General features: G+C 43.5%; 1 protein-coding gene across 10 annotated transcripts in view; it reads right to left on the bottom strand.

The window, feature by feature from the left end:
* Window positions 1–27,644, bottom strand: part of RNF111 (ring finger protein 111) — a 142,857-nt gene that overhangs the window by 77,510 nt on the left and 37,703 nt on the right. For 2 of the 10 annotated variants that reach the window (XM_062206023.1, XM_062206028.1), the window contains exon 1: window positions 1,814–2,173. The exons of 7 other annotated variants lie outside the window; for them this stretch is intronic. The gene's annotated coding sequence lies outside the window, so the exon portion shown is untranslated. Of the gene's footprint in view, window positions 1–1,576; window positions 1,680–1,813; window positions 2,174–27,644 lie in introns of those variants that run through there. One more of the 10 variants, XM_062206029.1, reaches the window with a different exon arrangement.

Genomic DNA, 27,644 nt, shown 5'->3' with positions numbered 1-27,644 from the left:
TAAAAATCTAAATGGATTCATTCAGTGAGTTTTTTATTTCACATTCTTAATTTTAAAGTAAAAATAACTATCTAGGAATAACTGCTAAACAACTTTACTTTGGTTTATACAAGTAAATAGCTACTCTCGTATCGTAAACATCAATATAGCTATCTCTCAATTATTTGCAGAAATAAGAGTACTGAAGTGAAATTCATTAAGGGGTAACCTCCACTATACTGCATTTTCACCAAAATTGAATTATTTTAATAATGCCTTTCTTCAAAGCCAAGTCTATTTCTAGTGAATTAACAAGTGACCAACAGATATTCAATAAAAGGGCAAAAGTGACAAGAGGATCCACATGCATAAGAGACAGTGGCTCTGACAAACAAGGAGGAAGGCATTCTTCCTTACAATATCATTCTGGCCATTTCATGAACACACCAATCTTTAGAATATTACTGTGGCTGACAGATTCAAACAAATGAGAAGGGGAGAGATGATGAAGTCATTTGCCCAAGGTTAAACAGCAAGACAATGTCAAAAGTAAAATTATGGCTTAAAAAAATTCTTTTCAGGGTAAAGGGACTTCCTTCTCATCCTATCTATTTTGTCTCTTTACTCTAACTGAAGAGTACTGTTTAAGTTGAAAAACAACATGGTTTATATTACTATGTAAGTTTTTACTGAAAAACACATAGTAACAAACTACCAAAACGTAGCCTTTCACCTTAATAAAGCTATGTAAAAACCAACCAGCATTATAAAACCTCTATGTAATTGTAAGATCACTTTCCAAAATTTGCAAGCAATCTCATACACACATATACATACACTCACACGGAAAAGGCAGGTTAGCTTTCTCTTTTTCCTATTATTGTCTTTTTTTTGGTATAAGTCTCTAAAACAAGAAAAAGGAAGATTAAAAATACCAAATGAAATAAAGTTTGGATTAAATCAGGTTCCAAAGCTGTAAGAACTCCTATAAAAACGAAGTCTGTCAGCTGGCATCTTACTTTTCAAGGAGTTCTGAATTCATACCGCACATAAATCAAGAAACAGGAAAGCTTACAACAATACAATGGGGTCACCCCCACACTACACACACGAACAAATCAAATGAATACCCTATACTTCCCGGCACTTTAAAAAAAAAAAAAAAACGTTAAAATGTAACACTTGCGTTAAGAAATTAGCTATAAAGATCTACTTTAACCTATTTAAGAACGGGTTAAATCTCATTTTAGTAGTACATAACACCTATCTCCACTACATAACTGCCACTGACTCTAATAAATTCTCTAAAGACAATCATTTAAAAGAAAATCAAGGTGTTTTTTTTTTTTTTAACGACCAAAAAGCCAACTCCATACAAAAATCTGACGCGTCTGTATTTCTGCTGTTCCGCGGACTACGTTTCCTTGATCACAGGAGGCAACTCCCTAACCGTCAGGGCCGACCGAGCGCCCTCCAACTCCCCGGCTCCGGCCACCTCCACCACTCCATTGTCAAACCCCACTCCCACGCCTCGGTCCTCAGCCCCCAGCCTCACACTCTAGGAAGGGGGCGAAGCGGAGGAAAGCAAGCTGCTCACCCCGCTCCCTCACTGCGGGCCTGTGGGTGTGTCGGCGCACCAACGCTCTGCTCACACACAATCAAACCTTCTGCGGAGATCCCAAACCCCCGTCAGCCGGAGCCGGCAGCACCGGCCGCCCGCAGACCCCAGCCTTCCGCGGCCGCAGCCCTTCCTCTTTCTCCGCTCCAGGCCGGCCCCTCCCCCGGTGCGCGCACGCGCGGCCTCCCTCGCTCCCCTCCCCCCTGTTTCCCTCACCTTAATCATTAGCCACCCTCTTCCCTGGGTCCGGGAACCACCGACCCAGGAAGGAAGACAGGAAATGTAAGGGAGGGGGAAGAGGACGCGTCGAGAGCCGGCGCTCTGTGCCTCAGATCTCGGCCTAATAGGCCCCTGGAGTCAAAAGCAGCGTCTGTCACCGCCACCAGAACTGTACGTGCGGCAGCGCTGGATCGGCCCAGATAACCCGGCTTGGGTTCAGAGTGCCTAATTCGGCCCCACAGGAGCTCCTTCTCCGAAGCTGCGGGCGTTGCTACGCTGCGCAGAGCGAACACCTCGCCACCATCGCCGCCGCCGCCGCCGCCGCCGCTGCTGCTGCTCTCCTACGGCCGCCGCCGCCGCCGCCGCCGCCGCCTAACCAATCCCTCCCCTACTGGGTGAGCACGACACTTGGAGGCCTTTACGACAGTTCGGAAAGTGAGAGCGCACTAGCCTTCACGCCTCCATTAACATCGGCTTCTGTCTGCGCCTGCTCGGACGCCTGTTTCTCACTGTTCCGCCCCCTTCCCCGACCCTCCCCCTTTGTGCTCGCTTCATCGGTCTGTTCACGAAACCAAACGCTGTCACAAAGCTCATTATTTGTATCTTCTTTGGTGACTAGGCGTTCAATATTCAGGCGTAATTTTTACTACATCTTGGTTAATTTTTTTCCTGACTAGGAATAACAACTACAGAGTTAGTGACTGTACTTACTGCACTCTTAAACAAAAACATCGTGGCTTGGTGTCCTTCAAAAACAAATGATACTCAGATCATATGCGCTAACGACATTGATCACGACCCCTCACAGTTGACGTAAATTTGACTCCGGAATTGGAGCAAAAGTAGTGACATCCTGGGAACTCGGGTTGTACAATCGCATCAGCCTTCTTAATTATTTTATGAAAATCAGTAGGTAGCAATTGCTTCATTGTATGCACTAGGAGGGTGGAGGGCGGGCGCACGGGCTTCGGAGTCAATCAAGTAGGCTTCCTTTCAAAAGCCCAGTGCCACTTAACTGCTGTTTATTATGCTCTTATAAATCTGTTTCCTCCTGCAGACATTGGAATAACAGTATTTGCCTCAGAAGGTTCTTATGAGATTAAATGACAGTTTATAGAATGCTCCAAACATTACCAATTAAGTGTCCAATAAACATTAATTTCTCCCTTTGCCATCAACTCATCCTTCTCAATTCTCTTTATTTTGTTCACTCAAGTTTTCCAGAATGCTCAGCGAAGAAAATATTTTAAATTATAATAATATACAAGAAAGAGTGGCAGAATATGTAAGAAAACTGAAAGAACACGACCGGGATTTTCCTCAATCCTCCTGTTTTCTCTAATTATAGAATTCCACCTGGACCATCTTACCTACACCCATAGTTTTGTTACTGTTTCATGATTTCTCAAACCTATATTCTCAACCCGAACTTATTTTTCCCTAAAGCTCTTGAACTGTGCTCTTTAATAGATACCAGCTACGTGTGCCTGTTGATCACTTGAATGTTAGTAGCTACAAACTGAGAACTGCTTTAAGTGAAAAGTACATATCCAACTTCAATCATATCATACAAAAAAGATTGTGAAAATCTCAATACTTTTAATATTGATTATATATTGAAACAACGTTCTGTATTTATTGAGTTAACTCAGTGGTTCTTTTTTTTTTTTTTTTTTTTTTTTTTTTTTTTTTTTTTTTTTTGACAGGCAGAGTGGATAGTGAGAGAGAGAGAAAGGTCTTCCTTTTTGCCGTTGGTTCACCCTCCAATGGCCGCTGCGGCCAGTGCATCGCACTGATCCGAAGCCAGGAGCCAGGTGCTTCCTTCTGGTCTCCCATGCCGTGCAGGGCCCAAGCACTTGGGCCATCCTCCACTGCCTTCCCGGGCCATAGCAGAGAGCTGGCCTGGAAGAGGGGCAACCGGGACAGAATCCGGCGCCCCAACCGGGACTAGAACCCGGTGTGCCGGTGCCGCAAGGCGGAGGATTAGCCTGTTAAGCCACGGTGCTGGCCGTATGGTTCTCAAGATAACTCCCTGTCTCAGTGAGGAACATCTGGAGATATTTTTGGTTGTCACAACACAGGAAGAAGGGGGTTGACTACTGGCATCTGGTAGGTGGAGGCCAGGGGTACTGCTAAGCATCCTGTATGCACAGGACAGTACTCCATGACAAAAGATTCCCTGGCCCACAATGTTAATAGTAGACTTGAAAAACTCTAAGTTAAATAAGTTGTTCAAATTAGCTTCACTTATTTCTTTTTCTTTTAAACAGCTACTAGAGAATTGAAAAGTTTGTAGCTTGCATTACATTTGTATTAGATATAGGCATCTCTAGGACATCATATCAGAAATAAATGTTGGTTTATTATATTTATACCACATCAATCTTAGTCTTTCTTGTCTCAGTAGCACCAAATTATTCAAACTAGAAACCTTAAGGTCATCTTTAACTACTGTCTCTTCCTTACTCTTGACTTCGAATCAACCAATAAGTCCTTTCAATTATACCTCTGAAATATTCAACTATTGCAAATCCACCCATTCCTCTGCATATTCTGCACCAGTCCAGACTTTCAGTATCTTTTGTGTTAATTTGATTAATAAATATTTATCAAGCATTTACCATGTATTAGATATTTGTGCTAGATACTGGAAGTACCATATTCATGATCACCACCTTATTTTCAGGGTATTTACAGGATTCAAACAACAAATCTATTATTTATACTATAATACAGAAGGGCAAGGATGGTCTGATAATGACAACATAAACATGGGACCCTACTGACAATTCTTTTTCTTTTCTTTTCTTTTCTTTTTTTTTTTTTTTTTTTTTGACAGGCAGAGTGGATAGTGAGAGAGAGAGACAGAAAGGTCCTCCTTTGCCGTTGGTTCACCCTCCAATGGCCGCTGTGGCCGGCACGCTGTGGCCGGCGCACCGCACTGATCTGATGACAGGAGCCAGGTGCTTATCCTGGTCTCCCATGGGGTGCAGGGCCCAAGCACTTGGGCCATCCTCCACTGCACTCCCGGGCCACAGCAGAGAGCTGGCCTGGAAGAGGGGCAACCAGGACAGAATCCGGTGCCCTGACCGGGACTGGGTCAGTGTGCCAGCGCCACAAGGCAGAGGATTAGCCTATTGAGCCGAGGCGCTGGCCCCTACTGACAATTCTAAAGCAAGTGCTGTTCAAACAAAATTTTGCAACATGAGAGGATAGTTAAATAAAACAGAGATGGCATTTCAGACAAAAAGAGCAACACATGCTAAGATACAAAATTTGATACCTAACCAGCATGAAGCAAACTGTCCACCAGGATCTGCTGAAGGTGTCATGCCAGGGAATAAGAGATGAGGGAAGAGTAAATGGAAATAGAGTAAGATTGTTTTCTGTTTTTATTTTTGTTTTGTGTGGGTTTTCTTGGGGGAAGGGTGCTAGGATAAGGAGTCTGAAATACTTTATTCTTGAAATAATGGAAAGCCATTGGAGAAAATGAATCAGGGTAATAATAAAAAAGATGTGACTATTAGAGACACTGTTATATAAACAGAATAGAAGATAGGTTGGAGGGCAGCTCCTGGGGAAGGGGGAGAAGGGAGTAATTGTGATGACAGGTGGAAAATGATGAAACTGGTGGAAATAAGACTGAGAAAGAGAGGACAAATACAAAAAGAGGGTTGCATGGCCAATTGGATTTAGAGGATGAAACAGGAGAATCCAGGTCTTCCAGGTTTACGGCATTAAGTCGGTGACTGAGTGGTTGTACCATTCAAGAAACAGACCCAGGCTTGCAAAACCCAATTTTCTGAGTTTGGGATTTTTGGTGGAGGGTGGGACTTGTCCTGCAAATAAGTACAAACCAAAGTGTCTAACATTTTTCCAAAGTGGAAATTCCAAAAGATTGTTGGATATAAGGCTCTGGAGCTCAGGAGACCAATCTGGTCTACAGACATTTGAATCACTAATACTTACATGATGGTAGAAACAATAATTTCGGCGAAGTCAACCATAGTATATATGTAGAATGAAACAGATTCCTGGGGAAATGTGACATTTTAAGACTTGAAGAAGGGGGCTGGCCCTGTGGCACAGTGGGTTAAAGCCCTGGTCTGCAGCACCAGCATCCCATATGAGCACCTGTTTGAATCCTGGCTGCCCCACTTCCGATCCGGCTCCCTGCTGTGGCCTGGGAAAGCAGAGGAAGATGGCCCAAGTCCTTGGGCCCCTGCACCCACGTGGGAAACCTGGAAGAAGCTCCTGGCTCCTAGCTTTGGATCGGCATAGCTCCAGCCTTTGCAGCCACCTGGGGAGTGAACCAGCGATGGAAGCTCTCTCTCTCTCTGCCTCTGCCTCTCTGTAACTCTGCCTTTAAAATAAATAAATCTTAAAAAAAAAAAAAAAAGACTTGAAGAAGGAAAAGAACTTCCAGAAGAAAATGAATGGGCCAGAAAGAAAGGAAAAGCAAAACAATCAAACAAACAAAAAAAGAGATACAGGTAGTAAGCCAAAAGAGGAAAGAGTTTCAGCAGTGAAGTGGGTGCTCAAAGATACAAAATGTCATTAGTCTGGAAATAAGATTCATAAGCAAGAGTAGCTGTCATAAGGATCTTACATGGTTTAGAACAGAGGTTATCAACTTCAGGTGATTTTGACCCCCAAGAATTATCTGACAAAATCTGGAGATATTCTTGGTTGTCACAAACTGGGAAATGCCACTGATATTTAGTGGACAATAACCACAGGAATGCTGCTGAATATCCTACGATGTACAGGACAGGCTCCCACAACAAAGAATTATCAGGCAAAAAATGTCAGCAATGCCAAGATTGAGAAGTTCAGGTTAGAAAAGGACAGTACCATTTCATGACATCAGTAGTAAGTGGAAAATGAGAGACACACATCTACAGGATGTAGGATCAAGAAAGGATAAGACTTGAATCCTGTTAATATGCTGAAAGAAAAGACCCAGTGGAAAAAAGAAAAGTGAAAGGTAACAGAAAATTAGAGGCTGCTTGATGAGAAAAAAAGTCCTATGGAAGCAGAGAAAATGAAATTTAAAGCTCCAATGGAAGAACTAGACTTGGGGAGGAGAAACAGTGGCCTTCCACTGAAACTGGTGTGAAAAAAGAAATGATGATACAAATGGATTTGGTATGTAAGCTTCAGGTTTTATGGAGAAATCTACCAAGGTATCAGATGGAAGTGGCTGGGAGGAGAGTGATTAGACCAGAGAGGTTTAAAAAAAAATCAGAATAGTCACTAACATAATAACAGCAGGGTGTGGTGGTGGTATAATAAATCAAAGGTGGGGAGCCCAGAAGAGAAAAAAGTTGTGTGAGGAACAGGTGCTGTAAGGATGTATTTAGAGGAATAATAGTAGATTACAGGAGTGGGAGATAGTTCTCACCTGAATTACATACAGTAGTTCCCTGATTGCTATGCCTCTGCTCCTGCCACCATCACCCACTGCCATCAATTCAACCCTGAACCAGTGCCAGAGTATGACAGTAAATGACCAAGATCGTAAACTGCTTTAAAGCCTTCAGCAACTCCCTATCACCTCTAGTTAAAGCCTGAAATTCTTAGCTTAGAAACTAAAATCCTTCAAAATCCAGATTCTTGACTATCCTTTCTCACCTGCCAGTCCCTGCCAATGCCTCTGCTTAGAATTCGAGGAACTCTCCAAACTTCTTATAAATCTCTAAGAAAAAAATCTGTTATTCTAAGACAGCCCTTGCTTTACCCCCTGAAGTTAACAAAACCAATTCTACTTACACAACCACTTCTTCCTTCTCACCTGTGTCAGTGGATGGATTCTCCTTTCTCTTACCCAAGACCAATTCTTCCATGCGAGCTTTGAATCTCATTTCCTCTGCCTTCTTAGGAATTCTTCCCCATTGAGAATCCTCCTATTTCCACTATGTTCACTTCACTTTTCCTACTAGTTCCATTCCTTTAGCCTATCCACAGTATTCAAGTCTCATCCTTTCTTTTCCATTAAAATTTTTTTTTAAAATTTTTAGTTATAGGGCCGGCGCCGTGGCTCACTTGGTTAATCCTCCGCCTGCGGTGCCAGCATCCCATATGGGCACCAGGTTCTAGTCCCGGCTGCTCCTCTTCCAGGCCAGCTCTCTGCTGTGGCCCGGGAGTGCAGTGGAGGATGGCCCAAGTGCTTGGGCCCTGCACCCGCATGGGAGACCAGGAGAAGCACCTGGCTCTTGACTTCAGATTGGCGCAGCGCGCCGCCCGTAGCGGCCATTTGGGGAGTGAATCAATGGAAGAAAGACCTTTCTCTCTGTCTCTCTCTCTCACTGTCTATAACCCTACCTGTCAAATAAAAATTAAAAAATAAAAATAAAAAAAAATTAATAAAAAAAATTTTTTTTAGTTATATACTCGAAAGGCAGAGTTACAGAGCAAGGAGGAAAGAGAGAGAGTGAGGGAGTGTGTGTGTGAGAGAGAGAGAGAGAGAGAGAGAATCTTCCACCCACTGGTTCACTCCCCAAAAGGCCACAATGGCCAGGGCTGGGCCAACGCTAAGCCAGGAGCCCAGAGCTTCTTCCTGGTCTCCCACATGGGTGCAGGGGCCCAAGCACTTGGACCATCTTTCACTGCTTTCCCAGGTGTATTAGCAGGGAGCTGGATGGGAGGTGGAAAAGCTGGGTCTCGAACTGATGCCCATATGGGATGCTGATATCCCAAGCAGAGGCTTAACCAGCTACACGACAACTGACACCCTTGCTTGATTCCATGTCCTCATAGATATGTCTTTTTCCATTTCCCTATTTTTGTACCTACTGTTCCTTCTGTTATCATCACCCCACCTTTGTACCTCTCATGGCCTGCCTTCTCCTCCAGTCTCCCCACTCTTGCTGAGCAAATCCATTCTTCCAAGCCCTCCTCCAGGACACATTGATTCACTCCCCAAACAGCTAGCTCTCACTTTTGTACGTCTTCAATTTTCATATATACCGGCACTTCTAAGTATTATATCCACTTCTATACCTACCTGTGCCTTCCAAAACAGTAAAAAAAAAAAAAAAGTCTTTGTCTTCCTGACATAAACGTAGCACTCATGCTTTATTGACCTATGCTGAACAAGGACACTGGCTTCTAGTCTCAGTTTTGCCACCAAGCAATCAGAAATCCGTAATCTTAATCAAATTGCATAAAATCCCTGAAAATTAATTTTACTCATTTTTGGAATAGCAGAGTTATGCAAATACATTCCAAGCTAAAAATCTGCTTTACCCAAACTGCAATAAAATAATGTTTACCAAATTAGCCTGCATGTATGGGTCTGCGGTGTCTAACAATCTGCCAGGCAGGAATTTGAGTTCGGTCTAAGAAGGAAAAACTGAGTTGAATTTATGGGTCACATACAATAAATAAGGAAAAATAAAAATTTCTGGGGTGGGTATTGTGGTGCAGCAAGTTAGGTGCCTGCTTGGGACAACCACATCCCATAGAGGAGTGTCCTGGGTGCTCTGCTTCTGATCCAGCTTCCTGCTAATTCATCCTGGGGAGCAGATGATTGCTCAATTGTTCGGGTCCCTGCCACACCAGAGTTAGTTACAGGTTCCTGGCTTCATCCTGGCCCAGCCCTGGCTCTTGTGGCCATCTGGGAGGTAAACCAAAAGATGGAAAAAATCTCTCTGAGCCCCCCACCCCCACCATCTCTCTGCTTTTCAAGTAGATGAAAATAAACTTTAAAAAAAAAGAAGAAGAGCTGGCGCCGCGGCTCAGTAGGCTAATCCTCCGCCTTGCGGCACCGGCACACCGGGTTCTAGTCCGGTTGGGGCACCGATTCTGTCCCGGTTGCCCCTCTTCCAGGCCAGCTCTCTGCTGTGGCCCGGGAGTGCAGTGGAGGATGGCCCAAGTGCTTGGGCCCTGCACCCCATGGGAGACCAGGAGAAGCCCCTGGCTCCTGCCATCGGAACAGCGCGGGGCGCCGGCCACAGCGCACCTACCGCGGCGGCCATTTGGAGGGTGAACCAACAGCAAAAAGGAAGACCTTTCTCTCTGTCTCCCTCTACTGTCCACTCTGCCTGTCAAAAATTAAAAAAATAAAATAAAAAAAAATTAAAAAAAAGAAGAAGAAAGAAAAAAATACTGCAAATTACCACGTTGGAATGAAAGACTGGGAGGCCCCCCACCCACTGATTACTTCGCAATTGTATACGAGGAATTATGGAGTCAGCTCTGTGAGCTCTTTGCAAGAAAACAAAGCAAACTTCCTTGGGAACTTCTTGAAAGTATTTACTGTACTACTTCCTCAGATGAACTTTTGGGAAAGAATTAAAAGGATCTCAGAGATGCATTAGTCAGAACACTTAGTGATTCACAACATATAGCTTTCTTGCTGATATACCAAGATATCCCTGGAACCCAAAACTGAAAGGAAAATACTACCCATTCCCTAACTCTTGATTTAGCAGAGGTAGTCCATCTCCTTATTAAACTTTTGAATGTAAGATATGGTTTCAGGTTACATGATTGCAAGCAGAGATTGTGTTTAATTCAGATTATACACTATTGTATAGTATTTATTGTACATACAGAAAGAGAGGCAAAGACAGAGAAAAGAGCCAACAAACAGCCTTTCTTTTCTACTACCAAACTCTTCTGCAATCAACTGAATCATAAATTCTCAAAAATCGAGGAGCTATTTGGTGGAAGGATAACCTCAAAAGACAATATGATCTTGACGAGTATTTATCAATCTTAAAGTTTCATGGTCTTTAGAAGCAACCTTTAAGATCTCACAGTGTGGCTGGTGTGTGGCACTGCAGGTAAAGCCCAACTGCATATGGATGCCAGTTAGAGTCCCAGATGCTCCTCTTCTGATCCAGCTCTCTGCTATGGCCTGGGAAAGCAGCAGAAGATGGCCCAAGTCCTTGGGCCCCTGCACCTGAGTAGGAGATCTGGAGGAAGCTCCTGGCTTCTGGGGAGTGAACCTGAAGATGGAAGACCTTTCTCTCTGTCTCTCTCTCTCACTGTCTGAAACTCTACCTCTCAAATAAATAAATAAAAATCTTTTTAAAAAAGAAAAGTTAAGCTAAATAATCTCCAAAGTCTCTTTCAGCTCTAACATTTCATGTTTTACTTCAGATTAAATTAGATGTGAACCCTGTGGATATTATAATTCTAAGTGTTGATTTACATACTGGCTAATTATTTTCAAAATTCAGAAAAGGAAGTACAGGTGCTTTGATGCACTTGCTTGTTATTATTTATAGATCATGCAAAGTTTTTAGAAAACATTAACATTTTCTCTAAACTCTATTAGTTTAACTGTGTAAAATGTATCTTGGCTGGTTTTGGCTTAACAGTAGACTATGTTTTATTTAGTTTTAAGAATATACAGTACTGCCAGTGCCATGGCTCCCTTGGCTAATCCTCCAGCTGCGGCGCTGGCACCCCAGGGTTCTAGCCCCGGTTGGGGCACCGGATTCTGTCCCAGTTGCTCCTCTTCCTGTCCAGCTCTCTGCTGTGGCCCGGGAAGACAGTGGAGGAGGGCTCAAGTGCTTGGGCCCTGCACCCTATGGGAGACCAGAAGGAAGCACCTGGCTACTGGCTTCAGATCGGCGCAGCGCGCCGGCTACAGTGCACCGGCCGTAGTGGCCATTTGGGGGTTGAACCAACGGAAGGAACACCTTTCTCTCTGTCCCTCTCTCTCTCTCTCACTGTCTAAATCTGCCTGTCAAAAAAAAAAAAAAATACAGTATCTTTACAAGACCATTTTTGTATTTGGGGATTATTCAGGAATAAGGAAACTGAAGAAGGATTTTTTTTTTTTTCCAGATAGAGTTAGACAGTGAGAGAGAGACAGAGAGAAAGGTCTTCCTTCCGTTGGTTCAACCCCCAAATGGCCACCATGGCCGGAGTTACGTTGATCCGAAGCCAGGAGCCAGGTGCTTCTTCCTGGTCTCCCATGCGGGTGCAGGTGCCCAAGCACCTGGGCCATCCTCCACTGCCTTCCCGGGCCACAGCAGAGAGCTGAAATGGAAGAGGAGCAACTGGGACAGAATCCGGCGCCCCAACCAGGACTAGAACCCAGCGCCCATATGGGATGCCAGCACTGCAGGCGGAGGATCAACCAAGTGAACCATGGGGCCGGCCCCAAGGGCATTTTTTTAAAAATAAATATAAATAAATGTTTTATAAAAACCTGAATCTGAATGCCTTTAGTAGTCAAGTCTTCTGGTAAGATTTTAATTATTTTTAACTTTTTAAAAAAGATTCATTTAGTTAGCTGAAAGTCAGAGTTACAAAGAGTCAGAGAGAGAGGTCTTCCATCTGCTGATTCAGTCCCCCAAATGGTTGCAACAACCAGGGCTGGGCCAGGTCAATGCCCAAATTCATCCATGTCTCCCTCGTGGGTAGCAGGAATCAAAGTACTTGTGCCATCTTCTGATGCTTTCCCAGGCCATTAGCAGGGAGCTGGATGGGAAGTGGAGCAGCCGGGACTGGAAACATCACCCGTATGTGATTCTGGCATAGCAGACAGTGGCTTTACCTGCTACTCCAGAGTGCTGGCTGCTATTTCTTTTAATAGAGCATGTCAATATAATGTTAACATTTAAGAAATCTGGAAAGATTGTTCATAGAAAGTAATTTAATACTTTAATTTAGAAATTTGCCTAAATATTTTTAAATTCAGAAAATATCAATTGATTAAATTTAATGATAACCAAACTAGGAAATCTTTCTTATTTGAAGTATACAGACTAAATCTTTCCACTGTGAACCCTAAACACTAATCTAGGATCGAGTTAAACTAGGAAACAGTGCCACCTACTGAATCAAAATTACTTAAACATCTCAACATTAAGTTCATTTTGTAGAACATGGAAAGTTCTAGCATTTTTTCCTTAAAGAAGTACATTTAAGAGGGAAAAATAATCTTTTATTTAACTGAATTTCCATCCAGCACATTTTCTTTTATTTAACTGAAATTTCTCTCCTAGTAAACAATAACAGACTAACCACATGTGTGTATCAACCTTAATATCACCATGACAACTGGTAAAGGAATTTTAAAGGGACAAACCCAAAATTATCAGCAAGCAAGTTAGCCCACCAAATATCTGAAAGATAGACATTAAATACAGTATTAGTGACTACTGTAACACAATAAAAAAAAGCCACACTATGGACTACTATCATGATGGTTGCACCAATAAACAAGGTGTCTGCCTTGCAGAATGCTAAACAGGATAGGGATCCATGGTAAGGGAGACCAAGACTAAGATAAAGACAGGGGAAGGAAGAGATCAACTGTACGTTTCTATGTGGCAAAATCAAACCTCTCCTCCCTTCTTCACCTCAGAATGTATGGCATCCAGGCCTTTAAGTCATGGGCAAAAACCGGTACCGGAAGTTATGTAAAGAAACAGACTGAACTAGAGGAGGAGAACAAGAGTAGCTGGTATGACAAGCTGCAATAAACACTTTACAGTCTAATACAGGCCTCACCTGCCCACACCTGCCTGGCAGTAGGGAGCACCTTCTTACACAAACTTTCATGTTCAGTTTTTATACTACGTTGTTTAAAAGTAATTAGTGACAACCAAAAAAAGCCAGATATTTAAAGAAAAAAAAAAACATGAGAGAGACCATGATAAACTTTTTAAAATTATTTGAAATGCAAAAAAAGAGAGATAGAGAGATCTTGCATCTACTGGTTCACTCTCAGGTGCCTACAGAGGCCAGGCCTGGGCCAGCCTGAAGCCAAGAGCTCAGAACTCAATCTGGATCTCCCATGTGAGTGGCAGGGCCCAAATTAATGAGCCATTATCTGGTGCCTCCCAAGATCTGCATTAGCATGAAGCTGGAACTGGAAGCAGAGTTGGGACTTGAACCCAGGGTGTCCCAAATGGCATCTTCACCACTGCACCAAATGCCAGCTGCTAATCATTATTTTCTAATAGCCACAGAGAAAAAGATAATTCATCAAACAGAAGGAGGAAAACCCAGACATTTGGCACAGTGGTTAAGTGGTTAAGATTCTGCTTAGGATGCCTGGTTTTAGTTCCAGCCTTCTAATGCACACTCTGGGAGGCAGTAGGTGATGGTTCAAGACCTTCAGTCCCTGACTCCCACATGGGAGACCTGGATAGAATTCTAGGCTCCTGGCTTTGGCATGGCACAGCCCTGGCTATTGTGAGCATTTGGGGAATACACCAGCAGATGGAAGCACTCTTCACTTCTCTCTCTCTCTTTTTGTCTTTCAAATAAATAAAATACTTTAAAGGTACAGTTTTTTTTTTTAAGATTTATTTATTTATTTGAAAAGCAGAGTTACAGAGAGGCAGAAGCAGATACAGATCTTCCATCTGCTGGTTCACTCTCCAAATGGCTTCAATGGCCAGGAGACTCTTCCGGGTCTCCTACACTGGTACAGGGGCCCAAGCACTTGGGCCATCTTTCACTGCTTTCCCAGGCCACAGCAGAGAGCTGGATTGGAAGTGGAGCAACTGGGTCTTGAATCAGTGCCCATATGGGATGCCGGCACTGCAGGCAGCATCTTTACTTGCTACGCCACAGTGCTGGGCCCATAAATAAAAATTACCATATAAAAATATTCTGAGAACTAAAACAGAGTACCTAAATTCTACAACTGTTCATTCACTACTCAGGGACACTCCAGTTCTTTCCACTTTTGTGGCTCCTGTGAAAAATGTGGCCATCAGCATTCATGTACAAGTATCTGAGGCCTGCTTTCAATTATTTTGGGTGTATTCATGGCACCTCAGTATCCATGGGAGTTGGCTTCCAGGATCCCCAGAAGATACCAAAATCTGGAGATGTTCAAGCCTCTTATATAAAATGGTGTGGCCTTTGCCTGTAAACTACGCACATCCTCCTGTACACTTTGAACCATCTTTAGATGGTTCCACTGCTTTCTCAGGCCAATTAGCAGGGAGCTGGATCAGAAGTGGAGCAGCTGGGACTTGAAACAGTGCTCTAATATGGGATGCTAATATTCCAAATGATAGCTTAACCCACTGTGCTGGCCCCTCTATTTTATTCTTTGGATGATCACCATAGCAACTTCCACAGTCATCCTTACTTACAAAAATCCTATATTGTTACTTCTATTATCCTTCTAGGCAATGATGTAGAAATGGCTTAACAACACTTAAGTATTATTGCAAACACACCTATATCCACACATACACAGCTACTTGTGATATATATGTAGTTTTACATATATGTATGTATGTATATGTGTATGTACACGTATATAAGTAGTTTACATATATATATGTGTGTATGTACATGTATATACATATATATACTCTATCTGGGTCTCCCATGTGGGTAGCAGGGACCCAACTCCTTGGGCCATCTCCTGCTGCTTCTCCTGGTACACATGAGGAGGAAGCTGGAATTGGGATTGGAGCCAGGACTTGAAGCCAGGTACTTGGATATGGGACTGAGGGCAACCCAAGCAAGTTTGCTATGCCAAACGTTCACTCCTCTAAAACATCTGAACCTCACAAGATATTATTTTTCAGATTCCTCTGTTTTCACAGTCAATATGATTTAGATTTATCTTCACAATCACCATTTTCTTTGCTCTTCATTGCTTTCTAACTCTCTGATTCCATGGCATTATTTTTCTGCATGATGAACAGCCTATAGAATATCCTTTAGTAGTTGTATTCTGCCAGGAATAACTCTAAGAAAATATATGAACTTGCCTAATTACTGACATATTTGTTGAGTGGTATATTTTCTTCAAAGCACCTTGAAGATATCATTTCACTGTTGTCAATGAGAAACCAGCGGTGAGTTTAACTACAGTTTGTCAAAGTTAACCTATAGTTTTTTTCTCTAAGACTTATCTCTGTCTTTATTTGCTTACATTTCTTTTTTATTTAAGTAAAAGAACATTTATTTATTTTCAATTTATTTATAAGAGAGAGAGAGAAGGAGGAGGGAGGGAGGGAGGGAGGGAGATATACAGAGAGAGAGATCTCCCATTGGCCAATTCACTCCCTCAATTCCTGCAACAGCTAGGGCTAGGCCAGGACAAAGCCAGGAGCCAGGAAACCAATCCATATCTCCCAAGTGGGTGGCAGGAATCCAACTATTTGAGCCATTACCACTGTATCCCAGGGTTTGCATTGGCAGGAAGCTGGAGTCAGGAAGCCAGGGATCAAGCCCAGGTCCTCTGATGTGTGACAGCATCTTTAATGGCTAGGCCAAGTACCCACACATCATTCTGAGTTGGACACTTAGTTTTGTTTATTTTCCTTGCACTCAATAGGGCTTCGTGAATTGGTGATCAGCGCATCACCAGCCATCATCTCTTTAGAACATTGCCTCAGATACGTTCCTTCTTGTCTCCTGGAACTTTGATTAAACCTGTTAAATCTTCTCACTATATCTTATATGGAAGGGTATCTCAAAAACTTTGTGGAAAAATGGAATTGAAAGATAATGTACATCTTCCAGGAAGTTTTTGAAGTAGATTTGTGTCAATTCCTTTTATAGTGTATCTCCTGTTTTTAATTACTCCTTGTTTTGTTCTGGTTAGATTCTTTTGAACTTTATTCCAATCACTTTATCTCTCATGACTAACCTACTAAACTACTTTGTAAACAAAAAAACAGGTATATAACATTTTATTCACTTCTGCCTCTAAATCTGCTGTGTTACTTTTTTATATAATTCCCTGATTACTTTTCTGCAATTCCCTGCTGAGATTTTCAAGCTTTATTTTTGTCCCTTGAACACAGTAACCATAGTTGTTTACTAAGCCTGTGTCAGGTAATCCCAATTTCTGGAGTCCCGTGACTCTTTATTTTTTTTTTTCTGTTACTTGTTTTTTCTACTGGTTCTTACTCATGGCTTCTTGTCTCTTTGTACCTTGGAGTAGTATTGCCGGGAGAAACGGGAATTTATCATGATCTTTAATTGAATTCAGGACATTGTGCTTGAAATTGTATTTATAGAAATCATCTGAGATGTGCTATGATGTTAACTTCTCCCATAGGGATTTTAGTTTCTATCTGCCAGGTGCTCAATGGGTTTAGCAGTGTAGGACTAAGGTGTAGAATTTGCTGCGCCAGCACATTACATAAGAGAAACTGCACTCCATGTCCCTTCTTTGAGGACAGACCTTCATGGCCCTGCTCAAAGTTGGAGTAGGGGGAGGTGCAGTGGCACAGCAGATAAAGCTGCCACCTGCAATGCAGGTATCCCATATAGGCACCGGTTCATGTCACAGCTGCTCTACGTCCCATCCAGCTCCTGTGGATGCGCCTGAGAAGGCAGCAGCGGATGGTCCAAGTGCTTGGGCCCCTATACCCATGTGGGAGACTGGAAGAAGCTCCTGGCTCCTGACTTTGGCCTGGTCCAGGACTGGCCATTGTGGGCATCTGGGGAGTGAACCAGTGGATGATGGAAGATCTCTCTCTCTCTCTAACTCTACCTTTGAAATAAATAAATAAAAACAAAAAACAAACACAAAAAACAAAGTTGGGGCAGGTCACCATCCTTGGTGAGCACTGTAGACTGTCACTGCTTTACACAAGGAAGATTTTGGCAAGTGTAGCTTCGTCTCTCACTTGCCTCCTCAGGACTGTCATATACAGCCAGGACAAACATGCTGCACACAATGGCTCACCTCTCTGGGGCTTGGTTCTCTCCCCAAACTGGCAAATGCCCACAAAATTATTATCTTTTTATGATTTATAGAATTTTTATAGGTTATCTAGATGTTTTAGATATCTTCAGTGGAAAAGTAGGTTATTAAAATAATTTTTCCCTTCTCTGTGTTGAATTATCTCTATTCTTTGTAGTTGTTTTCTTTTTTAAATTATTTATTTTCTTTTTTATTTATTTATTTTTTTAATTTTTGACAGGCAGAGTGGACAGTGAGAGAGAGAGACAGAGAAAGGTCTTCCTTTTGCCGTTGGTTCATCCTCCAATGGCCGCTGTGGCCGGCTCATCGCACTGATCTGAAGCCAGGAGCCAGGTGCTTCTCCTGGTCTCCCATGCGGGTGCAGGGCCCAAGCACTTGGGCCATCCTCCACTGCACTCCCTGGCCACAGCAGAGAGCTGGCCTGGAAGAGGGGCAACCGGGATAGAATCCGGCGCCCCAACTGGGACTAGAACCCGGTGTGCCGGCGCTGCAAGACGGAGGATTAGCCTGTTGAGCCACGGCGCCGGCCAGTAGTCTAGTATTAATAATCAAACAAATCAATTTCTAAATGTCTTTTTTAAGTTTTTTGTTTTTTAAGTTTTATTTATTTAAGGGGCAGAGAGACAGAGAGAGAGTTCTCATCCACTGCTTACTTCCCAAATGCTTGGGCATGGGGCTGGCTCAGGTTGAATCTGGGAGCCAAGGACACAATTTAATTCTTCCATGTGGGTAGCAGTGAGCAAACTACCTGAGCTATCACCTGGTGTACATTAAGCGGAGTGCACATAATCAGGAAGCTGGAGTGGAGAGCGGACTCATGACTCAAACCCAGGCACACCAATATTGGATGCAAGTTTCTTAGCATCTTAACTGCTAGGTCAAATGTTTATCCCAAATAGATTCTAAAAATCAGTAAGGATATGTATGAAAAACATGAAGAAAAGTATAAATCAATTTGGCCTATTCCCAAGACAATCAGAATATATTCATATGAAGGGTACATAGTACATTTACCATTATACTACATTCTGAGCCATATTATTTTATTATTGTTTTTAATTGTTTAAGTATTTTTATGGATAAACACATTGTAATATATACCTACTCAGGGTTTAAAAGAAACCTGCAGTCACCCGCATGGGAGACCAGGAGGAAGCACCTGGCTCCTGGCTTCAGATTGGCGCAGCGCGCCGGCCTTAGCAGCCATTTGGAGGGTAAACCAAGGGAAGGAAGACCTTTCTCTCTGTCTCTCTCTCTCACTGTCTAATTCTGCCTGTCTAATAAAAAAAAAAAAAAATGAAACCTGCAGTCGATACATGCAACAACATAGATAAATCTCAAAAACATGTTAAGTCAAAAAATCATTTAGGGGGCCAGCACTGTGGCACAGTCCACCTTTGGTGCCAGCATCCCACATGGGCACCAGTTCTAGTGCTGGCTGCTCCTCTTCCAATCTAGCTCTTTGCTATGGCCTGGGAAAGCAGTGGAAGATGACCCAAGCACTTAGGCCCCTGTACCCAGGTGGGAGACCCAGAAGAAGCTTCTGGCTCTTGGTTTTTGGCTTTGGATCAGCCCAGTTGTGGCCATGGGGAGTGAACCAGCAGATAGACGACCTTTCTCCCTGTCTTTCCCTCTCACTGTCTATAACTCTACCACTCAAATAAATAAATAAAATATTTTTAAAAATCATTTGAATTCTAGTAAAGTTAACTCTGATGTTTCTTTGATTTTTGCAGGGCTGGGGTCTGGATATCTAACCAGTGGTGCAAGTCAGGTGTTGAAGTTCCCAACTATCATTGTATTATTTATCTATCTATGTATTTATTTGAGAGACACAAAGACACAGGGGCCGGCACCGTGGCTCAATAGGCCAATCCTCCACCTGCGGCGCTGGCACACAGGGTTCTATCCCTGGTCGGGGCGCCGGATTCTGTCCCGGTTGCCCCCCTCCCAGGCCAGCTCTCTGCTATGACCCGGGAAGGCAGTGGAGGATGGCCCAAGTGCTTGGGCCCTGCACCGGCATGGGAAACCAGGAGAAACACCTGGCTCCTGGCTTCGGATCAGCGCGATGCGCTGGCCGCAGTGCGCCAACCACGGCAGCCATTGGAGGGTGAACCAACGGCAAAAGGAAGACCTTTCTCTCTGTCTCTCTCTCTCACTATCCACTCTGCCTGTCAAAAAATAAATTAATTAATTAATTAAAAAAAAAAAAAGACAGACACAGGGACATCTATCCCATGGTTCCTCCCCAAAGACCTGCAACAGTCAGGCCTGGGCCAGGTCAAACGCAGAAGCTCAGAAATCAATTCCAAAAGGCCAGTGTTATGATTCAGCGGATTGGCTCTCTGCTAAAAGTCAGAGTTACACAGAGAGACAGGAGAGAGAGAGAGAGAGAGAGAAAGAGAGAGAGAAAGAGAGAGAGAGAGAGAGAGGTCTACCATCTGCTGGTTCACTCCCCAGTTGGTCACAATGGCTGGAGCTACACCAATCTGAAGCCAGGAGCCAGGAGTTTCTTCGGGGTCTCCCCCATGGGTGCAGGGGCCCAAGGACTTGGGCCATCTTCTACTGCTTTCCAAGGCCATAGCAGAGAGCTGGTGTGGAAGAGGAGCAGCTGGGACTCAATGGCCCAAGTCCTCGGGTCCCTGCACCCACATGGGAAACCTGGATGGAGTTCTGGGCTCTTGGCATTGGTCTGGCCTCGTCCCAGCCATTGAGGCCATCTGGGGAGTGAACCATCACATTAAAGATTTCTCTCTTGCTCTCTCTCTCCCCCAGTCTCTGTCTCTGCCTCTATCTCTCTGCCTGTAACTGCCTTTCAAATAAAAAAATAAATCTTAAAAAAAAAAAAAAGACCTCAGTCCCAGTCTACCATGTAGTACTTGACAGGGATCCAAGCACTGTAGTCATTACCGCTGCCTCCTTTCACACATTAGCAGCAAGCTGGAATCAGAATTGGATCTAGAACCTGAACCCAAGCACTCCAATATGGGATGTGCACATCTCAAGTGATGAACAACTATACCAAATGCCTAACCCATCTCTCTTTTTTAGATCTAATAGTGTTTGTTTTATATAATCGAATGGTCCAGCCTTGGGAGCATATATACTTACAATGTTATTTTGTTGGATTGGTCCTTCATCATTATATAGTGAACTCACATCTTTTACAGTTTAAGATTTATCTATTTATTTAAAAGGTATAATGATGGGGCTGTTGCTGTGGCGTGGTGGGCTAAGCCACCACCTGTAGTGCCAGCATGCCACATGGGCACTGGTTCAAGTATTGGCTGCTCCTCTTCTAATCCAACTCTCTGCTAGGGCCTGGGAAAGCAGTAGAAAATGGTCCAATGGTCCAAGTGCTTGGGCCCCTGCACCCATGTGGAAGACCCAAAAGAAGCTCCTGGCTCTTAGCCAGGCGCTCCAGCTGTTGTAGCCATTTAGGGAATGAACCAGCAGACGGAAGACTTTTCTCTCTGTCTCTTCATCTCTCTGTAACTGTACCTCTCAAATAAATAAATAATATCTTTAGGAAAAAAAAAAAAGCATAGTGAGAGACTGACAGAGAGGGAGAGAGAGAAAGAGATCTTCCATCTACTGGTACACACCTCAAATAGCCACAATAGCTGGGGCTGGGCCAAGCTTAAGCCAAGAGCCAGGAACTCAATCCAGGTCTCCCATGTAGGCAGCAGGCACCAAGGTACTCCATCCATCTTCCACTGCTTTTCCAGCTGCATTAGCAGGGAACAGAATTGGAAGCAGAGCAGGTGGGACTCAAATTGGTACCCTGATATGGGATACCAGCTTTCTAAACAATGGCTTAATCTGCTGTACCACAATACTTGCCCCTCTTACAGTTTTTGGAATTAAAGTGTTTTTTACCTTATGTGAGTATAGCTACTCCTGCTTCGTTTTGTTTTCCATTTGCATGATATACTTTTTCATTACTTTATTTTCTCTCTGTGTGTCTTTATTGGTAAAATTTCTTGTAAGCAATGTAACATTGGGTCTTCTTTTTATTTTTTTATCCACTCAGAATGTCTATCTTCTAATTGAGAAATTCAATTCATTTACATTCAAGGCTACTAGTGATAAAGATAAAATCCTGTCATTTTGTTCATTTCTATTTGTTTTTCATATCCTTTGGTCTTTTCTTCTTCTCTGGTTTCTTTTTTTTTTTTTTTCCTAAGATTTATATATTTGACAGGCAGAGTGACAGATGGAGGGAGGGAGGGAGGGAGGGAGGGAGGGAGGGAGGGAGGGAAGCAGGGAGATAGACAGAGAGAGAGAGAAAGAGATCTTCCATTCGGTGGTTCACTCCCCAAATGCCTGCAAGAGCTAGGATTGAGTCAGACTTAAGCCAGGAGTCAGGAACTCCATCTTGGTCTCCTACATGGGTGGTAGGAACCCAAGTATTTGGGCTATCATCTTCTGCTTCTCAGACATACTAGCAGGAAGCTGGATCAGAGGCAGAAAAGTCAGGACTTGAACCAGCACTCTGACATTCCAAGGAAAGGCTTTTAAAAAAACTTATTTACTTGAAAGTCAGAGAGTTACACACACACACACACACACACAGAGAGAGAGAGAGAGAGAGAGAGAGAGAGGTCTTCTATCAGCTGGTTTGCTCCCCAGTTGGCCACAACGGCTGGAGCTGCACCAATCTGAAGCCAGGAGCCATGAGCTTCTTCTGGGCCTCCCACATGGGTGCAGGGGCCCAAGGACTTGGGCCTTCTTCTATTGCTTTCCCAGGCCATAGCAGAGAGCTGGTGTGGAAGAGGAGCAGCCGGGACTCAAACTGGCGCCCATATGGGATGCTGGCACTGTGGGCAGTGGCTTTACCCGCTATGCCACAGCGCCAGGCCCAATCTTTTTAAAAAAAGATTTATTGGGGCTGGTGCTATGGTTCAGTTGGTTAATCCTCCAGTTGCAGCACCATTATCCTATATGGGTGCCGGTTCTAGTCCTGGCTGCTCCTCTTCTGATACAGCTCTCTGCTATAGCCTGGGAAAGCAGCAGAAGATGGCCCAAGTGCTTGGGCCCCTGCACCTGTGTGGGAGACCCAGAAGAAGTTCCTGGGTACTGACTTTGGATAGGCCCAGCTCCAGCTGTTGTGGCCATTTGGGGAGTGAACCAGTGGATGGGAAAGACTCTCTCTGTCTCTCCCTCTCACTGTCTGTAACTCTACCTCTCAAATAAATAAAATCCTTTAAAAATATTTATTTATTTACTGGATTGGAAGTGGAGCAGCTAGGACTTGAACCAGCACCCATATGGGATGCTGGTGCTGCAGGTGGATGCTTAACCTACTAAGTCACAATGCCGGTCTCAAATAAATACGTAAATCTTTTATTTAAAAAAATTTTTTTTTAAATATGCCTCAAAAATCAGAATCCCATCCATGATGCTGCCAGACATCCAGCTGTCATGTCTTTTTAGGTTCCCTTTGACCATGGTGGCTTTTCTAACTCTCTTTATTTTTTTATTCTCTTGACAGGTTTGAGGAGTAACTGATTAGGAAAAAGTCTTGGTATGAATGAAGTTCTTTCTTTAGGATTTCACTTTATTTATAACCCATACAAGATGAGATTCCTCATAAAGAATACTTAAAAAACAAAAAAAACAAGGATGACCGGGTGTGCTTCAGGCCCATAGACAGCCTTGTCTTCATTATGAAGCACTGATGGATTGCTGTGTACCTCCGAATTGAGTTACACAATCTAGAACCTGAAGATGGAGCTCTCCAAGGTCTCTCTGACCTCAGACTTCTCATCTATCTATCTGTATTGGAGGACAACTCTTTTGCTTAACAACATGAACACACAGAAGCCATCTTTCAGAAAATCACTGTACATATGAGTGTGAAGCATCTTTTGATATCTCAACAGACCCTGAGGAATGTGCAGCATATACTGTTTGTTCAAGATAAACAAAATGTAGTTCTAGCTGAGACTGATCAATGACTGGGAGTCACTCACTGTGGATACCCAGATGAGAAAGACGACTTTATAGAAACTGATGTTAGGAAACCCATGACTCTGGACAATCCACTGCCATCTGCTGCCATGGAATCTGCTGTGCACTCAAGTCTGTGGAATCATGAGGCACCCAACAGGAAAATAATGAGATACAACAAGAAGGAAAAGAATTTGGAAATTTAAGCCTAATGTGGCTAATAACAGAACAGGAATAGTTGGCTAAGATGATAGAGCAAATGAAAAAGAGAAACAAGAAAGAAAAAACCCTTGTGGATGATGATGTCTCCTCCAATAATTAATTACATACTGCATAGAATGAGTGATGATGCACTGCATGATAGTGTATATATTTAGTTTTTTATTTTTTAATTTTTTAAAAATTTATTTGATAGAGTTACAGACAGTGAGAGAGACAGAGAAAAAGGTCTTTCTTCCGTTGGTTCACTCCCCAAATGGCCGCTATGGCCGGCACGCTGCATCTGGTGCGTTGCATTAATCCAAAGCCAGGAGCCAGGTGCTTCTTCCTGGTCTCCCATGTGGGTGCAGGGGCCCAAGCACTTGGGCCATCCTCCACTGCCCTCCCAGGCCACAGCAAAGAGCTGGACTAGAAGAGCAGCAACCGGGACTAGAACCCGGGAGGATTAACCAAGTGAGCCACGGCGCCAACCCCGTATTTTTTAATGTTTTAAAAATAAATTTTAAAAAATATTTATTTATTTATTTATTTATCCAGTCTACTGTTGATGGGCATTTGGGTTGGTTCCAGGTCTTAGCTATTGTGAATTGAGCTGCAATAAACATTAATGTGCAGATGGCTTTTTTATTAGCCAAGTTAAGTTCCTTTGGGTAAATTCCAAGGAGTGGGATGGCTGGGTTGTATGGTAGGGTTATGTTCAGGTTTCTGAGGAATCTCCAGACAGACTTCCATAGTGGCTTAACCAGTTTGCATTCCCACCAACAGTGGGTTAGTGTCCCTTTTTCCCCACATCCTCTCCAGCATCTGTTGTTGGTAGATTTCTGAATGTGAGCCATTCTCACTGGGGTGAGATGGAACCTCATTGTGGTTTTAATTTGCATTTCTCTGATTGCTAGTGATCTTGAACATTTTTTCATGTGTCTGTTGGCCATTTGGATTTCCTCTTTCGAAAAATGTCTATTGAGGTCTTTGGCCCATCTCTTAAGTGGGTTGTTTATTTATTTATTTAAAAGGCAGAGTTATAGAGAGAACGAGGGAGGGAGGAAGGGAAAGAGAGAGAGAGAAAGAAAAAGAGAGAGGGGAAGAGAGAGATGTATCTTCCATCCATTGGTTCACTTCCCAAAAAGCTATAACAGCCAGGGCTGGGCCAGGCTGAAGCCAGGAGACAGGAGCTTCTTTCGGGTCTCCCACATGAGTGCAAGGGCTCAACTTGGGTTGTCTTCCACTGCTTTTCCAGGCACATTAGCAGGGAGCTAGATTGGAAGTGGAGCAGCCAGGACTTAAACTGGCACCCATATAGGATGCCAGCCAGAGTTAGAGAGAGAGAGAGAGATCTTCCATCTGCTGCTTCACTTCCCAGATGGCCACAATGGCCAGGGCTGGGGCAGGCCAAAGCCAGTAGCCAGGGGCATCATCCAGGTTTCCCATGTGGGTGCATTTGGGCCATCTTCTGCTGCTTTTCCCAGGTCATTAGCATGGAGCTTGATCAGAAGTAAAGCAACTAGTAATCATACCAGTGCCCATATGGGATGCTGTCACCACAGGCGGTGGCATTACCTGCTAACACCAGAACGTCAGCATCCTAATAATGTATTTTTTAGAAACATACACTGGAATGTGTACATGAACTAACAGAGAAGAGTGATTGGAGTCAGAGAGGATGCCACAAAAACAATCAAGTTAACTTCTTACAGAAGTTACAGAGAGGCCAGCACTGTAGGGTAGTAGGCTAAGCCTCTACCTGCAGCATAGGCGATCCATTTGGATACCGGTTTGTGTTCTGGCTGTTCTCCTTCCACTCCAGCTCCTTGCTAATGGCCTAGAAAGGCAGTGGAAGATGGTTCAAGTGCTTGGGCCCCTACATCCATGTGGGAGACCCAGAAGAAGCTCCTGGCTACTGACTTTGGATTAGCCCAGCTCAGCTGTTGCAGCCATTTAGGGAGTGATTCAGTGGATTGAAGATCTTTCTCTCAGTCTCTTGCTCTCTTGGTTTGTAATTCTACCTCTCAAATAAAATGAAAATAAAAGCCGGTGCCGCGGCTCACTAGGCTAATCCTCCACCTTGCGGCACTGGCACACCGGGTTCTAGTCCCAGTTGGGGCGCCGGATTCTATCCCGGTTGCCCCTCTTCCAGGCCAGCTCTCTGCTATGGCCCAGGAAGGCAGTGTAGGATGGCCCAAGTGCTTGGGCCCTGCACCGGCATGGGAGACCAGGAGAAGCACCTGGCTCCTGGCTTCGGATCAGCGCGATGCGCCGGCCGCAGTGGCCATTGGAGCGTGAACCAACGGCAAAAAGGAAGACCTTTCTCTCTGTCTCTCTCTCTCACTATCCACTCTGCCTGTAAAAAAAATAATAATAATAAATAAATAAATAAAAAACAAATAAAAGAAGTTACAGAGAAGGTAGGATTGTGAGGTATCAGCTCTGTTGATAACCTTTTCTTGAGTAGCTAAATTGATTTCAACTGGCTGACGCTGTAGTGTAGTGAATAAAGCCACTGCCTACATCGCTGGCATCCCATATGGGCACTGGTTCAAGTCCTGGATGCTCCACTTTTTAATCCAGCTCCCTGATAATGTGTCTTGGAAAGCAGCAGAAGATGGCCCATGTGCTTGGGCCCCTATACCCACGTGGGAGAACCAGCGAAAGCATCTGGCTTCAGATCAGCCCGGCTCTGGCCATTGTGTCCATTTGGGAAATGAACCAGAGGATGGAAGATTGAGATCTCTCTCTCTCTCTCCCTCTCTCTTTCTCTATCTCTCCTCTCCCATAGCTCTGCCTTTCAAATAAATAAATAAATCTTTGAAATAAGTAAATAAATAAACTGATGTCAACCATCCGCTGCCATAGAAGTCTGTGCTGTGTTTCTGTTTATGTGCTGTGTGATGTTTTGGAAAGTAAAAATAAAGCTGGAATATTTCAGGTAGGAAAAATATAAGAATAAAAATCAATGAAATAGAAAACAAAAACAACAGGCCAGGAACCAAGAACTCCATCTGTGCCTCCCATATGGGTAGCAGGGACCAAAGTACTTGAGCCATCACCTGATGCCTCCCAGGGTATACATTAGCAGGCAGCTGGATCAGAAGTGGAATGGGGAATTGAACCCAGGCACTCCAATATGGGATACAGGCATACAAGCAATGTCTTAACTGCTGGGTCAAATACCTACCTCAAATTCATTGTTTTAAAGCTTGTGGCCCAGAAACTTGCACTAGAGAATATTTTATTTTATAAAATATTTAAGGAAGAAGTAATACCAACTTAACACAAATTCTTCTAGGAATAGAAGAAAAGTGACTATGTCTCAACTCCTATGGCCAGCATTACCCTAAAAACAAAATGAGACAGAGACATTAAACCAAATCCAGCAGCACACAAAAATGGATGACACATCATATGCAAGTATGTTTTATCACAAGAACATATGGCTGATTTAATAATAAAAATCAATTCATGTAATTCACCATATTATCATGCTAAGAAAAATTATATGATTAGTTCAATAGATTCAGAAAGAAATCATTTGAAAAAACTCAAAGCCACTCATGATAGGTCACAGCAAACTAAGAATACAATAAAACTTAATCTGAAAAACAAAAAGGCATCTGCAGCTGGAATTGAAGATCTTTCTTCAGGCCCACCACACTCAGAGATGCAGACTTTTGTGAAGACCCTGATGGGCAAGACCATCACCCTGCAGGTCAAGCCTACTGACTCCATCCAGATGTCAAAGCAAAAATCCAAATAAGGAGGACATCCCCCGCTGACTAGCAGTGTACGATAAACACCAGCAAACAGCTGAAAGATGGCCTCATTCTCTCAAGCCATGGTTCCAGAAATAGTCTACCTGTACTTGGTGCTTCACTTGTGAGGTGGCATCCTGGAACCTACCTTCCATCAGCTCATCCCAGAAATGCAACTGCGACAAGATGATCTGCTGCAGGTGCGAAGTTCACCTGAAGCCTAGTGCAGCCAAAGTCGATCACACACAACAACGCA

Source organism: Lepus europaeus, chromosome 11, assembly GCF_033115175.1.
Source record: "Lepus europaeus isolate LE1 chromosome 11, mLepTim1.pri, whole genome shotgun sequence".
Classification (NCBI taxonomy): domain Eukaryota; kingdom Metazoa; phylum Chordata; class Mammalia; order Lagomorpha; family Leporidae; genus Lepus; species Lepus europaeus.
This window is presented reverse-complemented; position numbering and strand designations above follow the sequence as displayed.